The sequence below is a fragment of the Tupaia chinensis genome, unplaced genomic scaffold (assembly GCF_000334495.1).
Source record: "Tupaia chinensis unplaced genomic scaffold, TupChi_1.0 Scaffold139138_1, whole genome shotgun sequence".
Lineage (NCBI taxonomy): Eukaryota > Metazoa > Chordata > Mammalia > Scandentia > Tupaiidae > Tupaia > Tupaia belangeri.
In genome coordinates, this window is record NW_006199028.1 from 21,446 (window position 1) to 25,012 (window position 3,567).

Sequence of the window (3,567 nt, forward strand, 5' to 3'; positions counted from 1 at the left end):
CCGTTCGCCTGGGCACGCAGGAATGCAGACAGATCACCAGCTTCTGAATCCCTCAAGGCTGGTGATATTTGCTTCTTGACAACATCAGAGAGCCAGAAAGAAACCTTGCAGGATGCTCTTAATGTTCCTTTTAAAATCAATTAGAGGGACCAGCAGTTAGGTAATGGCTATGTCGATGGACTCCCATACCGAGGTTTGAGTCCTGGGCCTGGTGGCTTAAACTCACACCAGGGGCGTGTGCATGTGTGCCGAAGATCCCGAGAGGAGAATGGAGGAGAAGGGATTATAGCGTGGCCATCCCTCCTAGGGGGTGATTTCTCACTTCCTGTCTCTCTGTGTCTCTCTGTCTTTTTGGCGAGTGCAAGCACCCTACAGCAAAAACCTCTCCATAAAAAGAGAAAAAAAAATAAAAGCAATTAGAACCAAGAAACAAAGGAAAAGAATGAAGAGGGGACACTCACCAGGAGGGCCTCTCAGTAAGAAGCCCTTGTGCCATTTGGGGCTCCAGGGAGAGTTGCCTGTGGGCCACTTTGGGCAGCATCCATCCCACTGAAACAAGAGGTGCTGAAGGGACAAGATGAGAGTAAGTGTCCTGGTCTGAACATTCACAACCCACTCCTCACTGTGGGAATGAGAGCTGGGGCAGTTAAGGGGCAGCAGGGGATCTGATAGGATGGGTGGACCGACCCTCTGACCTGGACAGAGGTCATGGGGAGGAAGGATGGGCTGAAGGAGGCTCAGAAACTGGTCAGGGACTGCAACTCAATCAGCCAAGAGGCTTGGTCTCCCAGGCCAGGCTGGGACTCTGGGGTTCTGGGGCTCTGGGACAGGAGCCTTAGGAGCCACATGGTGCCTTCCGAGGCCACAGTAGGACACTTTGACTTCAGCAGCAGCCAAATAAACACCTTTTTAGGCTTTTTGAGGACTAAAATAAGCCTCAAACGTTTTGACTAAACCCCAAAACGTGTGACTTTCTGGATTCAAAAGGCACAGGGTAGGCCAGCAGGTGGGGCGGCTGGGATGGCCCTGGATCCCACTTGGTCAACTCTGCGGTTCAGTGGCAAACTTGCTTGAAAAACACGCTAGGAGCCTGCGTCCCTCGGACATTTCCAGAGGGGAATGAAGAGGGCATTGCTGCATGACCATACCCGCCCCCCACCCCCAAGAAGCTGATTTCTCACTTTCTCTGCTTTTTTTCCAGAGAGCACACCCACCCACCCTGTGCATTAAGAAAGGCACATGTCTGGGAGAGTGATGTCGCCACTGGGTGCAAGGGGACAGGGCACAGGACTGCCAGGCTGCTAGCACTAAGGAGCAGTTCCCCACCTGGAGCGTGCTTCAGAGCCCCCTCCACTCTCCCAGGATGGCCCTGCATGTCCCATGAGCGCCCTCCCAATCCGCGTTGTGATCCTCTCATCCCCACTCCCCCAAGCCCCAAACCTCCATTTCCAAAAGGGCGCCGCCGCCGACCACCGCCCTCTGAAGACATCCCGGTCCCACACGCCCCCCTGACTGGGCGCTCACTTGCCCGTAGGACCCGCTGGGCCCAACTGTCACCTTCGCCACACTCATGGCCTCCAGCGCCGCCACGACCTGCAGCCGCCTAAGAAGAACGCCGCCTCTCCCGCTCCGCTCCATTAAGAAGTGGCCTCGGTACCGGTCGCGCTCTGCCCACGTTGATTGGTAGAGTCCGAGGGGGCGGGTCAGAGTCCAACTTCAGGGGGCGGAGCCTGGGTGGGGCCTGTTCCCTCCGGGTGACGCTGGTCTGTGGGACCCTCTGTGACTGCGTCCTGCGCAACCCCGCCCGCTCCCAGATCTCCTTGCGTCCGCGTCGCTGGGCCAATCAGCAAGCGCGGGGCGGGATCGTTGCCACGGCGACCTTTGTGGACGCTGAGACCTGATGGTCACCTCTCCAAATAGCCCATAGGCCCTGAATTAGCAGTAAGGCGAAAGGTGGGCCTTGCCAATGGTGAGCGGGACTGGCCGATGGGGTGGCAGCGACGGCTTTGACCTGGGGGACTGCGCTCTGGTCCTGGTTTTGAGAAGTGACCCTGTGGGACCTGCGACGCCACCGTCCCTGTCACTGGGGGCGAGCTCAGAGCGGGAAGTGGGGCCAGTGCTGGGCCCTAACCTGACCACCACCCAGTCCCGCGGTCCCCGCCTGCCAGTGGATCCTGGGGTTGTTTCACAGGGGAGTCACCCGCAGCCCAGTAACACTCGGAGACCTTTTAAGCCTGATTTCATGCGGTGACCAGGGCTGTAGCAGTGCCTGGGTCCTGGGTTCCACTCCCTGACGACCTGGCATGCTCCAGCCTCACAGTCTGGCTTAAGTCCTCCCTGGCTGTGTCTAAAAGGAGAATCTTGCATGAAACATCTGCAGTGGTGATAGCACATTCTATTAAGTCTGAAAAAACAATACCAAGTCATTGGGTTTTACTAACGTTTTTAGATATAGAAATTTGGAAACTTCCTTTCAATTCTTATTTTCATTTTCTACAACGTCCTGATTGTGCTGTTATTTGAGAAGCCTACAAGAAGATCACTATCCTTGGAAGGTGTTGCTACTGGCTAGGGCTATTGTAGACCATGCCCTGAGCCAGCAGTTCTCAATCAGAGCTGATTTTGTCCCCCAGGAGACATTGGGCAGTGTCCAAAGACTTGGTTGTTGCTACTAGAGAGGGAGGGTGCTAATAGAAACCTAGTGGGTGGAGACCAGGGACACTGTTAAACATGGTAGGAATCATAAGACAGTCTCTGAGACTAAACCCCACATGTGCAAGGGACAAGGCTGGGAAACCCCACCTTAGAACTTGGCTGTTGGTCCTGGGAGCCCAGCATGAGGCTAGGATATTAGCCTGTGAGAAGAAGGAGGGATTTTCTCTGGAATGGGGACAGTGAAACCCATGATAACATCTTTTGCTGCATCATTGTGTCACCAGGCAGTACATGAAGCCCTGTGTGTTGAAGTTATCTAATTTAACTCCCATGAGAGTGATACTGAGGTGGGTAGTGTCTGCATTTCATGGGTTAAGTTCAGAGGGCTCAGGAGCTACTGCACTTAGGTGGTTGTGTGTGTGTGGGAGGGGCTGATCTGATCCTGAGTCAGCCAGCCCAACTGTGGAAACCAGAAGCTTTATCTGCTCAGATGAAGTACAATTCTCCTGAACCCATTTCTTTCCATAGAGAGGCCATTCCTGTAGATTAAGCCTCATAACTAGGCTCTGGTCTTGATCAGTTTAGTCTTCCAGGTCTTCTACACATCACAATGCTGTTTTCTGCAAACCTAGACCTTTCACTATGTCCTTACCTTCAGGATACAGTCCAACTTCTTTATCATTACCTGGGAAACGGGGACTCAGATTCAATACATTTTGGTAAGGATGTCCAGCGTATTCAGGGCTGAGTAAGAGAAGAATCACAAACTAACTGCAGTATGTTAGTTACTAATGATCTCCAGTGGAAGTGTATCTCCAGGATAGCATCAATAAAGTTTCTTTCTTGGGGACCAGCAGTTGGGGTAATGGCTATGTCACTGGACTCCCATGTAGTCAACCACATTTCGAGTCC

General features: G+C 53.4%; 1 long non-coding RNA gene across 2 annotated transcripts in view; it reads right to left on the reverse strand.

Annotated features, from left to right (window-relative positions):
- LOC102472494 (uncharacterized) overlaps positions 1-1,627 on the reverse strand; it is a 10,033-nt gene extending 8,406 nt beyond the window's left edge. Inside the window, exons 1-3 of one of the 2 annotated variants that reach the window (XR_001371390.2) lie at positions 1,525-1,627; positions 462-564; positions 45-127 (exon numbers count right to left, since the gene is read on the reverse strand). This is a non-coding gene — a long non-coding RNA (uncharacterized LOC102472494). Of the gene's footprint in view, positions 1-44; positions 128-461; positions 565-1,524 lie in introns of those variants that run through there. The other variant, XR_336474.2, reaches the window with a different exon arrangement.
- Between the last annotated feature and the right edge of the window lie 1,940 nt (positions 1,628-3,567).